This window comes from Nicotiana tabacum, chromosome 12 (genome assembly GCF_000715075.1).
Source record: "Nicotiana tabacum cultivar K326 chromosome 12, ASM71507v2, whole genome shotgun sequence".
In the NCBI taxonomy this organism is placed as follows: domain Eukaryota; kingdom Viridiplantae; phylum Streptophyta; class Magnoliopsida; order Solanales; family Solanaceae; genus Nicotiana; species Nicotiana tabacum.
The window spans coordinates 58,373,131-58,386,299 of record NC_134091.1 but is presented as its reverse complement, the minus strand read 5'-3'; the positions used below and the strand labels follow the sequence as shown (position 1 = coordinate 58,386,299).

The 13,169-nt window shown below is 37.3% G+C and overlaps 1 pseudogene; it reads right to left on the bottom strand.

The window, feature by feature from the left end:
* Positions 1-3,726: 3,726 nt before the first annotated feature.
* On the bottom strand, positions 3,727-12,787 carry LOC107769863 (uncharacterized; annotated as a pseudogene).
* Between the last annotated feature and the right edge of the window lie 382 nt (positions 12,788-13,169).

The window sequence follows — 13,169 nt, the reverse complement described above, 5'->3', positions numbered from 1 at the left end:
TTGATCCAACAGAAGTCCAGTTTAGCTGATATCGGCTATGGTTAGTCGATCATATCATTCCATAAACAAAATCTATTTCTATAGAGAGATCCTCTACATTTATAGATAGAATAGATACTCATGGATAGAGGGATATATCGTCGATTCTTACTATTTAGCTGGTTTCTGAAGCTGTAGAGTGTCATTTAATCTTATAACTAAATGAGGATTGATCAATGTTTTACCGATGTTCTTTGTTGTTTCTTCGTGCAGGTATCTGATGCACTCGCTGTATCCTCTTTACTACCTTGTGCATATGACCGAGTACTGTCACAGTAAGGTGCAAACTACGGAAACAACCTTGTCTAACTAAACTATTACTCCCTCCGTTCAATTTTCCTTGTCCATTATTGACTTTGCACACCCTTTAAGAAATAATAAATAAAGTGTAAAATTTACCATGATACCCATATTAGTTGGTGTATAGTCTTAATGGATTTGAAAAATGATTTGGCATGAGTAATTAATGTCAAGGCAAAAGAGGAAAAATAAATTATTTTTGATATGCGAAAAATGACAAGTAAAAATAAAAATTTATTTTTAGAATACTTACATTTACATTTAAGAGTGAACAGAGGGAGTAGGTAATTTTCCAGTTTAATCCTTTCCAGCACCCCTTGCTTTAGTCTCATTCTATGAAGACTTGTATTAGAACCTGATACATATATCCTCTCTAAAGCCTAAAGGAGGACATAAACAAATATTATAAAATTAAACACATGAAATTTTGTAAAAAGAAATATCTCAAAGACAAGTACATTTATATACAACAAAAACAACTAAGCCTTAATCTCAAGCTAGTAAGGGTCAACTATGTGAATCGTCACCATCTATTTAGCTCATTTAGACTCGTCTCCTTACATTAATAAATAAGTTAGGTTCGCAAAACCTAGAAGTTATCTACATTTTCTATTAATATACAGAACCCGGTAAATATTGAAAAGACTCGTAGCAAATGTTGGACTTATGTGAGCGTACCAACAAGTGCAAGGCATAAATTCAGCTAGATGGTATCGTCTAATTGTCTATCGGTAGGTTAGAGTAGACAAAAAACTTACTTAGACCACAAACGCCGGAAGTTAGAGATTATGGTTGGGAACTTCTGTGTTACTCCTAACGGTAAAATTGTGTCTCCTCTGTTGAGTTGATTAGTTACGATGCTTATGACATTCTTTGAATTTGATTTAGCATATGAATTATTTTATATGAGGTTAGACGATGAGAATATTAAGCAAACTCGCTAACCCCTAGTTAGGGTATGATAAACTTGGTATCAGAGTATTGATTTTCTTGTGAGTCATAGACTAGTGTCTTAATGGGATCTCTAAAATGAATATACGTTGAGCGCCATATCTATAACCAGTGACTATGTGGAAGGATATTAGGCTTTCTAATATACGTCATTTTAGGATTCTTTTAATGTCTATAAGTGTCTAGAGCCAAAGAAGCGTAGATTGTGCTTATGCCATATGACAAGGACCAGATCCGTGGGCAGAGGATCCAAGATTGAGACTTTCGTTGTGTCATATGCAGCATCAGATAGACCAAAGTTCCAGGGGCCGCCCGTAGTAGATGTCGGTAAGGACTAAGGACCCAAGTGAGAGTAGCCAAGCAAGCGGGAGAGCCTATTTAGGAGGAGCACAAGATATCACCTCCCAAAGCTTAGTGAGATCCCAGCAAGGCTAAAGGAGAGTGAGAAATTTGTTCAGATAGTTCCTCCTATTCTCCTGCCTCCTAACCAATAGGAAGGTGAAAAGAATTTACTCACACGCAATAGGGTAGCTTAGACACATATTCTTATGAATAAGGCTATTAAATATCTTTCTCAAGAGGTATGCAAATACCTCAAAAGACAGATAATAAAGACATGAGGTAAAACAATGTTACAATCAGTGGCGGCTTGACGGAGTACGGGACCTAAAGCTGAATCGTTATTAGAGGCCTTTGGGGGAAATGTCTTTATTTTTCTATGAGAAATATTATATAGGCATGTGAAAAAAGTTAAATCTTTTATTTCACTGAGTATATCAATTAAAGTATTATCTTCTGCTTGGATATTTTTTCGAAGTACTTTTATTATAAAATAAGTCCAAAAATCAATATGAAACTAATTAGCTCAAGGTATGCTCAGAAGCTATTGTAAAGTGAAAATTAATCTAAGTTGAAGGAAATAAGAAGAATGAAGGAGAAAGTTATTTAAGTGCATGTCATTCATTTGTTATAGCTCAACTAAATTCGTCCTGAAAAATAGCATAATGTTTGGACTATGCCAAAATGATTATTGACATAGCAAATGGTTGATAAAAGGATTTACTTACTATTATAAAGAATTGTAGGAGTAATATGAATAATATTTGGGGCCTATATTTTCTGGGCCCTAAAGCCTAGGCTTTAGTTGCTTTGGGGTTTAGCTGCGCCTGGACTTACAATATCTGTGATTAAATACCAAACTGCTGGCCCAAGGTTAGCAATGTCTCTAGTAGGGGTGGGCATAATACCGGCCGAACTGATAAAACCGGCCGAACCGTAAATTTCGATTTTTCGGTATCGGTTTAATCGGTTATTCGGTTGGTGTGCGGTTTATAAATTATTAAATTTCGGAATTCGATGCGGTTAACGGTTTTAGTATTTCGGTTTTCGGTTAAACCGAAAAACCGAAGTTTGGGTATGAGAGTTGAGAAATATAGGATATTAATTATTGGGTTTGGGTTATCACTTTTGAACATATGGGCTCGCCCACCTGGCCACCTTCTTTTTAGCCCAATTTACCCAAAACCCATTCACAAATCTGAATCCCAATTTACCCAATACCCTACATTCCTACAATCTACTTAAGTTACTTTCCTAGTCTACTTCTTTAGAAATTAGAAAATAGAAACTGTCTTAGTTCTAATTAGGGTTCTTGAGTCCTCACTTTCCTTCCTCCTTTCGTCGCTTGCTGCTGTTGCGCCTAGCCGCCTACTGTGACGCCTCTCTTCCTCTTCTGCCATTCGTCGCCTCCAGTCCTCCACGCCTCGTCCTTCTGGGTTTGCATATTATTTTTTTTTACTTTAATGTAAAAGCCCTTGCTAGTTGCTAGTTGCTATGTTGAATCAAGTGTCTAGCATCTGCATTTAGGGGTGGGCATCTGCTGATAGTTTTAGCTTCCCATCTTTAAATGTTCTTATTGAGTGGAGTGTGGAGGCATTAGAGTAGATGTTGCATGCTTCTGTATAATGGGTCAATATCAGTAGTTATAGGTCGATTTTGTTATGTTTGACATTTTAAAAAAAAGTTGGGGTATTTTCTCATTTGCAGTGAGAGATAACAGGTGATTCAAATCTGATATGGATGTGCAGGTAATAGTTAGAGTTGATTTTGTTATGTTTGACAATTACCGTAATTGTGCAGGCATTTTAAACATGGAATGATTGAGTGATGAAACTTGTGAGTGGGCAAACACATAAATCTATTATAAAAGAACATATGTTCTCAGCTTTTTTCCCTGAAGACCGCCAGGCGCCAACGGACCAAAATGACACATTTTCTCGAGTAAACTGGCATAAGAGGAACTAATTCGAAACATTATTCCTAAGGAATTCACTTCCAGAGCTATTATGGATCAACACTTAAAAATCTTGCACCGTTAATAATCGAATAACTAAACCGAAAATAACCGAACCGAACTTTAAAAAAACCATACCGAACCGTAAATACTTCAATTTGGTTTGGTTATTAATATTACAAAATCGAAAATCGATAAACCGAACCGTACTTTCATACTAACCGACCGAACCGACCGATACCCACCCCTAGTCTCTAGTAATTCTTTGGCATCAGGTCTTTCACTTGAGGAGACACTTAAGCATTGCAGAGCAATTTCAAGCACTAAAAGCATTTGTTGGTGAACTTGAATAGATTTTCCACTCACTCTGCTGTCAAGAATTTCACCCAAATCTTCATGCTGGATTGACTTGCTTAATACCCACTTAGCCAACTCCATTCCTTCACAAATGGCTGGTTTTTCAGTTAGCAGCTCAAGCATTATCACCCCAAAGCTATACATATTACCAGCCTCAGTTACTCTCATCACATATGCATATTCTGCAAATACAAAATTACATAAAAAATCATTCCAGGTGGTTCAAAACAGGACTTTGTATAAAACACTGAAGTAATGTTGGAACTGAATTTTTCGGAATCATGTTAGATCATTGGAATTAGACATGAAATTTGTGTTATTTCTTGTGTAGTTGTATTTAAAAACAGAAGGAAAGCAAAATACAGAGTTGCTCATTGGTGGACATGGTGTCTTACATTTTAAAGGAGTAAGATTCAATGAGCTGGTCTCTTACAAAGAATTATAACGAAAGGAACTATAAATGAAGTCCCTAAAGTAATAAACACTAAGAAAATGAAAGTTGGTTCATCATGCTTTATTGACTATTGGGTCCATCCCATGGCCCATGTGAAAGAAGATGAAATGTTTTTTGGTATAGTCAAGCCAACCAATTTAGAAGTTTAATTTGGGCAATTAGCTTTTGAAGTGAATATTTATGTCATTGCATACATCAATATGGGCATTCTTCAACTATAAATAGGTGCCTCTACCTTCATTTGTAATCACACCAAAACAAAGAGAAAGAGAGTAATTTACAGAGTAAGAAGCAAAATACTCCGTGAGAAAAAATATAGAGAGTTTGAGCGGTATTGTAGTGAGGTGGAAAAATCAAAAGAGGGTTATTTCTTTTGAGTGTTTAGTGGTCTTGGAGTATTTTACTCGGTACCACAAATTGTAAAATCCTCACTTTACTGAAATTAGTTGCTCCTCTCGGGCCGTGGTTTTTCCCTTATTCAGAAGGGTTTTCCACGTAAAACTCTTGGTGTCCTTATTTCTCTTATTATTATCGTTGGTTACAATATTTTAGTAATTCGTATTTATTATAGTCGTATACCGTGGATATTATTTCTGTGGGGGTTAATTTTCCCAACAACTAGTATTAGAGCACATGTTCTACTCATTCACAGAAATATTATTTACAGTCAATTTTACTCTGTGACAAAAACATATGTCAGGAGTAAAGTATGAAGTAACAAGATTCAACGGTAATGCCGGTTTCTCCCTATGGCAAAGAAGGATGAAGGACCTGCTCATCCAACAAGGGTTAGACATTGCACTAGATGGAAAAGAGGCAAAGCCGAAAACCATAAAAGACGAGAAATGGGCAGACATGGATAAAAAGGCGGCTAGTGCAATCAGACTGCACTTGTCCGGTGAAGTACTCAATAATGTCGGGGATGAAAATAGTGCATGTGGTACTTGGAAAAGACTAGAAAGTCTATACATGTCCAAATCCTTAACAAACAAGTTCTTTTTGAGAAAGCAACTTTATGCCATCCATATGAGTGAAGGTACAAATTTTTTGTCCCATTTAAATATGTTCAATGGATTAATCACGCAGCTGGCAAACCTTGGAGAAACAATCACTGAAGTAGATAAGGCTATCATGCTTCTAAACTCGTTGCCATCTTCCTATGATAATTTGACAATAACCATCCTGCATGGTAGAGATACCATCGATTTAAAGGAGGTCACATCAGCTATCCTACTCAATGATAAGATGAGGAAGAAGCCCGAAAATCAGGGGCAGGCTCTTATCATGGAAAACAAAGGAAGAGGTTTTTATAGAGCATCGAGTAGCCGTGATAAATCCAAAGCTCGTGGAAAGTCCAGGAACTGGTCAAAGGGTAGAAATTGCTACAGTTGCGGTCAACCCGGTCAATTCAAAAGGGATTGCCCAAAGAAAGGTCGATGCGAGAGCAGTGGCCAGAAAAATGATGACAACACAACCGTTGCAGTGCAGAACGATGATTCTGTGGTTCTTTTCGTTCACGAGGAGGAGAAATGCATGCACTTAGCAAGCCAAGAGTTAGAATGGGTGGTTGACACAACAACTTCCTATCATGCCACACCGGTAAGAGAATTCTTCTGAGATACAAATCAGGAGACTTTGGAATGGTTAAGATGGAAAATACCAGTCACTCAAAGATTGTGGGGATTGGAGACATTTGTATCAAGACAAATGTCGGATGCACATTAGTTTTAAAAGATGCGCGGCACATACCAGATCTGCGAATGAATTTGATTTCAGGGATCGCTCTAAATCGAGACGGGTACGAGAATCACTTCGCCAATAGGAAGTGGAGACTCACCAAGGGATCATTGGTGATTGCTAAAGGTGTTGCTCCCTACACATTGTAAAAGACAACCACTGAGATATGTGAAGATGGATTATATGCGGCTGTAGATGATACGCCTGCAGATTTATGGCACCGGAGATTGGCCATATGAGTGAGAAGAGACTGCAGATCCTATCCAAAAAGTCACTCATCTCATTTGCAAAAGGTTCAACTCTGAATTCTTGTGATTATTGTTTATTTGGAAAACAACACAAGGTATCGTTATGGAAAAAAATTGAATATACTTGATTTAGTATATTCTGATGTTTGTGGTCCAATTGATGTAGAATCAATGGGAGGTAACAAATATTTTCTCACATTTATTGATGATGCTTCACCAAAATTGTGGGTTTATTTTTTGAGAACCGAAGGCCAGGTATTTCAAGTATTTCAGAAATTCCATGCTCTGGTGGAAAGGGAGTCAGGTAAAAAATAAAAGCATCTTAGGACAGACAATGGAGAAGAGTATACTTCAAAAGAGTTTGAAGACTACTACTCAAGCCATGTAATCAAACATGAGAAGACAGTTCCTGGAACCCCACAACACAATGGTGTAGCTGAAAGGATGAATCGCACCATTGTCGAAAAAGTGAGAAGTATGCTCAAAATGGCAAAACTACCTAAGTCATTTTGGGGTAAAGAAACTTACACAACCTGTTACTTTATTAACAGAAGTCCATCAGTTCCATTGAAGTTTGACATTCCAGAGAAAGTCTAGACCAACAAAGAGATGTCCTAATATGAAAGTGTTTGGATGTAAAGCTTTTGCACATGTGCCGAAGGAGCAGAGAACGAAGCTGGATGACAAAGTTATTCCCTGCATCTTTATCGGTTATGGAGATGAAGAGTTCGGCTACAGATTGTGGGACCTAGAAAGAAAAAAGATCATCAGAAGCAGAGATGTGATCTTCAGAGAAGATGTGATCGGGATTGATAGTGATCAATCAACAAAGACTAAAAATGATAATGGTACAGTTACTAAACTTTGTTACTACTCCTACTGTACCTGTACGTAATCCTTCCACATGTGAAGAATGGCACACAGAAGGTGTAGATGAAGAGGTTGCTGAGTAGGGGGAGTACCCTAGTCCACAAGAGGAAGAAGGAGAGAAACAAGAAGAAGAAGAAGGATAACAACCTTTGAGAAGATCTGAAAGAGAGAAGGTAGAGTCCACAAGGTATCCTTCTTCGGAGTATATCCTCGTCACTGATGAGGGGGAGCCAGAGAATTTCAAGGAGGTGCTATCTCATCCGGAACAAATCCAGTGGATGGAAGCCATGCAAGAAGAGATGAATTCTTTACAGAAGAATGATACGTACGAACTGGTTGAACTTCCAAAAGGCAAAAGACTGCTTAAGTGCAAGTGGGTCTTTAAGCTCAAGAAAGATGAAATGACAAGCTGGTCAGACACAAAGCTCGATTGGTAGTAAAAGGTTTTGAATAGAAGAAAGGTATTGATTTTGATGAAATTTTCTCACCTGCTGTCAAAATGACTTCTATGCGAACAATCTTTAGCTTGGCAGCTAGCCTATATCTTGAAATGGAGCAGTTGGACGTGAAAACTGCGTTTCTGCATGGAGATTTGGAAGAAGAGATCTATATGGAGCAGCCAGAAGGTTTTGAAGTAAAGGCGAAGAAACACATGGTGTGCAAGTTGAAAAAGAGCCTTTATGGGCTGAAACAGGCACCTAGGCAGTGGTACAAAAAGTTTGACTCATTCATGAGAAGTCAAACGTACACAAAGACTTTTTTAGATCCATGTGTATACTATAAGAAATTCTCTAACAATAACTTTATCATCTTGTTGTTATATGTGGATGGCATGCTAATTGTAGGACAAGACAAGAAGTTGATTGCCAAGTTGAACAAAGATTTGTCCAAGTCATTTGACATGAAAGACTTGGGTCCAGCACGACAAATTCTAGGAATGGAGATTATCCGAGATAGGACAAATAGTAAGTTATTGCTGTCATAGCATAAGTATATTAAACATATACTTAAACACTTCAAAATGATGAGTGCTAAACCAGTTAGCACGCCTCTTGCTGGTCATATAAAGTTGAGCAAGATAATGTGTCCTACAATAAAGGAAGATAAAGAAAGTATGGCTAAAGTTCCATATTCATCTGCCGTCGGGAGCATGATGTATGCAATGGTATGTACCAGATCTGATATTGCTCATGCTGTCGGTATTGTTAGCAGGTTTCTTGATAATCCCGAAAAAGAACATTGGGAAGCTGTGAAGTGGATACTTAGGTATCTAAAAGGAAACTCAGATGAATGCTTGTGTTTTGGGAGATCAGATCCAGTCTTGAAGGGCTACACAGATACTGATATGGCAGGTGATCTTGATAATCGTAAATCTACTACAGGATACCTGTTCACTTTTTCAGGGGGAGCTATATCATGGCAGTCGAAGTTGCAGGAGTGTATTACACTCTCTACAACTGAAGCAGAGTATATTGCTACTACTGAAGCTGGAAAGGAGATGGTTTGGCTGAAACGGTTCCTTCGAGAGCTTGGATTACATCAAAAGGAGTTTGTCGTCTATTGTGACAGTCAAAGTGCAATAGACCTGAGCAAAAACACCATGTATCATGCAAGGATGAAGCATATCAACGTGAGATATCACTGGATTCGAGAAAGGATATAGGATGGATCTATGCAGGTCAAGAAGATCCATACAAGTGAGAATCCTTCAGATTTGCTGACCAAGGTGGTACCAAGAGATAAGTTCGAGCTATGCAAAGAACTTGTCGGTATGCACTCAAACTAGAAACTCCGGTGTTACCTCCTTCAGTTGCATGAGACTGGAGGGGGAGATTTATTGGGTCCATCCCATGGCCCATGTGAAAGAAGATGGAGCTTTTTATTTTTGGTTTTGTCAAGCCAACCAATTTAGAAGTTCAATTTGGGAAACTAGCTTTTGAATTGAATATTGATGTCATTGCATACATTAATATGAGCATTCTTCAACTATAAATAGGTGCCTCTACCTTCATTTGTAATCACACCAAAACAAAGAGAAAGAGAGTGATTTATAGAGTAAGAAGTAAAATACTCTCTGAAGAAAAATATAGAGTTTGAGCGGTATTGTAGTGAGGTGGACAAATCAAAAGAGGGTTATTTCTTTTGAGTGTTTAGTGGTCTTGGAGTATTTTACTTGGTACCACAAATTGTAAAATCCTCGCTATAGTGAAATTAGTTGCTACTCTCGGGCCGTGGTTTTTCTCTTATTCAAAAGGGTTTTCTACGTAAAAATCTCGGTGTCCTTGTTTCTCTTATTATTAACGTTGGTTACAATATTTTAGTAATCCGCATTTATTATAGTCGTATACCGTGAATATTATTTCAGTGGTGGTTAATTTTCCCAACATTGACAAGATAATGTCTTTGTTGTGGTTGTCGTCCTACCCAAGTAGATATAGTTGTTGGCTTCATACTCTCAAGATGCAACGAACCATTAAATTTCTTGATTTACAATCAAATAATGGAATTCTTGAATCCTTAAAAGAGTCTCTATTGCCTTCTCAAATATAGGAGAAATAGTATGTTGAGTGAAGTGAGTGATTGTTACGTAGATAAGTAGAAGATTTTATGAAAACACAGGAATAAAGAGCATTCATTTAAGTGATAATTTATAATTTAACAAATGAATAAAGTCGCTATCTTAAAAACCACGTAAGGATCAGTTTACCTGGAGGAACATATCCCACTGCTACAGCAAATTCTGAAGGATTAATTGCCCTCCCAAGCTCAATATCTCCAATTAAGGGCTGGTGCAAATGTTTCATAAAGATGCTGCTTGTTGAAACATAGAGGAGGATGATCGGATCGCTAAAGAGAGAGCCTCCATGTAAGATAGCTAAACCTCTACAAACGCCAACTGCTATGGTGAAACGACTTTTCCAGTCTAAAATACTGTCATCACATCTTCCATGAAGCAGGTTAAAGAGGGTTCCATGTTGAGGATATTCATAAAAGATACATGCCGTATCAGATTCCACAACATAAGCAGGGGGGGGGGGCATGGTTTAATTGCTAAGGTGACCTATATTGACAAGCCCTTGTTTGAATCTTTCAAAGCTAAGCAAGTTAAATGACTTGCTCTGCCTCTCAATCTTCTTGAATCAATAGTATATACCACAAGGCATCATAACCTTGTAGTATGTGTAGAATTCATTGCTTTGCATAACGTTAATTGTCCTACAAATTGCAGCCATGGTCTTGGACAATTTAATTTGAGACTTGTGGAGGTCATCATCAGTGATCCAATAAAACTCAGTTCTGTGCAAGCTCTTTAAAACAACGTAGCGGATACAAATAATTGCAAATATACCAAAAACAAAGCCACCTAAAACAAAGAGGAGGACTATGGTTGATGACAATGTCTTGCCCTTTTTCTCATTGTTTTCTAATTTTGCAATTGGGGAAGGATAGATCAGACCCCTATTTCCACTTGTCTCAACAATGACAAAGCTTTCAAACTCCGGACGAATTCCAGAGAGTTGATTGTTTGAAAGCGCTAACCTAGTTAATCCTCCCATTTTAGGCAGAAAATCGGGAATCTGACCTGAGAACCTGTTGTAAGAGAGATCCAAAACTTCCAATGAAGTCAATCTAGATAGAGTAATTGGTATAGGTCCTCCAAAGAGATTATGACTGAGATTCAAAGCAATCTGCAAACTTAACGGCATAGCTGGAATAGCCCCACCAAGTTGGTTCCCTCCAAGTTGGAGTTCTAACAAAAAATTTAAGTTACTAATGTCAGGCGGAATTTGACCACTTAGCTTATTCCCTTGCAAATTCAAGTTTGTGAGGTTTTTTCAAACTGGATATTGAACTTAGTATGGTACCATTCAAAGAATTCCAGCTGATATTGAGCCTCTGCAATCTATTTAACTGCGAAATGTTACTCGGAATATCCCCAACTAGGTTATTGGACTGAAGACTCAGTACCTGAAGATTAGAAATATCACCCAACTCTACTGGAATAATACCACTCAGCTTATTCTGGGCTAAGTTCAAAAGCGCCAAGTTTTGGCACTTCCACAATTCAGAAGGAATTGGTCCACTTAGCTGGTTGTTGTCCAGCTCCAAGTAGGTCAAACTCTGAAGGCTTCCAAAAGAAGCAGAAGTAATCGACCCATTCAAAGCATTGTCCCCTAATCTCAACCGAATCAAATTTATTGACAAGTTTGTAGGAACAGGTCCCTCCAACTTATTGGAAGTCAGATCAACAAACTGCAAGTTCATTGGGGATAACAGGTCCTGAGGTATTATACCAGTTAAACTGTTAAAACTGAGGACTAAATTCCTCAGGTTCTTGTTTAAACCAAGGGGTATATTTCCAACAAAACGATTCTGATTCGCAGCAAAAGGCGTCAATGTTTTGATATTCCCAATGGATTGTGGGATTGTGCCACTCAAATTATTGGCTGATAAAATCAAAACTTGCAATTTGGAAAGTTCTCCTAATCTATCAGGAATGACACCAGATAGAGAGTTAAGAGAATGGTCAATCAAAGTTAAGTTGCCAAAGTGCACAATTTGAGCGGGGAATTCACCTTGAAAAAATTGCAGAAAGTTGAAGCTCCTCCAAAAGATTAAATTTTCCAAGACTGGTAGGAACTGAACCAGAAATATTGTGGTAGCTAAGGTTCAAACTCTTGAGTGAGTTCAATGTCAATCCACCCAACTGCAAGTCAACTTTCCCATTCAAGTTATTATGAGAAAAGTCCAAAGACTCCAACTTTTCAAAACCAGTGAAAGTAGGCAAAGAACCCTCCAATTTATTCCTACTAAAGTTCAACAATTTCAACCCACTAATTCCCCCACAACCAGTAATGAACCCACTTGGGAGTGAGCTTAAGTGGTTCTGGGAAACATCAAGAGACTCTAAAGTTTCAATCTTTTGACAAATAACAGGCAAGAACTCAGAGCTAGAAATTGAAAACAATGAAAAGGAGATATTTGTTATGGAAGAATTATTAGAAGTGCAAGAAATTCCTTTCCAAGAACATGGATTTGAACTTTTATTAATCCTATCCCATACAAAAGAAGTAGCAGTATCATTCTGAAGCATATCATAGACCTTTCTCATGGTATTAATTTGGTCTGGGGGCAATTGGGAACGCACCAAATGAAAAAAGACAGACAAGTATAGAACAGAAATGAGATAGACATAGTTTATGATCATTGTGGCTTGGATTGATTAATTTTATGGTTCCAATTAGAATTGAAGTTACAAACATTAGTAGGCAGTTTTCATGCAGAAGAAGCCATAACAAATTGACTTATGACACTGCTGACCTTGACTTATGACACTGCCTCAGATATGGGTTTAACTGTTATGAGTTTATCTTGTGTGTATCGACAGTTAAAAGATTTTTTACGTTGTACTGATAGTGTAAAAGTTGTTTACACAAAGCTACTGGCATGATACTCAACTTTCATCAGTTGCCATTTGTACTCTATATTCATTCATCTTTACTGATATCCGGCTTTGGAGGAGCTACCCCTAAAGAAATCTTGGCTTGACAACCTATTCATTTTTCTGAACTTCAGTGAAGCATATATATATATATATATATATATATATATATATATATATATATATATATATATATACCTCAATTCTTATCAAAAATATGAAATCTTGCCGCCTTTTTTTATTTAAATTGTCAATATCTTGATTTTGGACATAAACGTAAATCAAAAGGCAATCATATATATACACATGAGTTTCAGAAGGTGTAGCTAGTTATCCCAAGCCCTGATGTCAGTACATTACCGTTAAGTGTAAATATAATCTAACAATAAATATGATAAATTCTGTAGTATTAAAATGAAACGAAATATAGACGGACGACATGCAAATTAAGGATTTACATAATTGAATCAACTAATT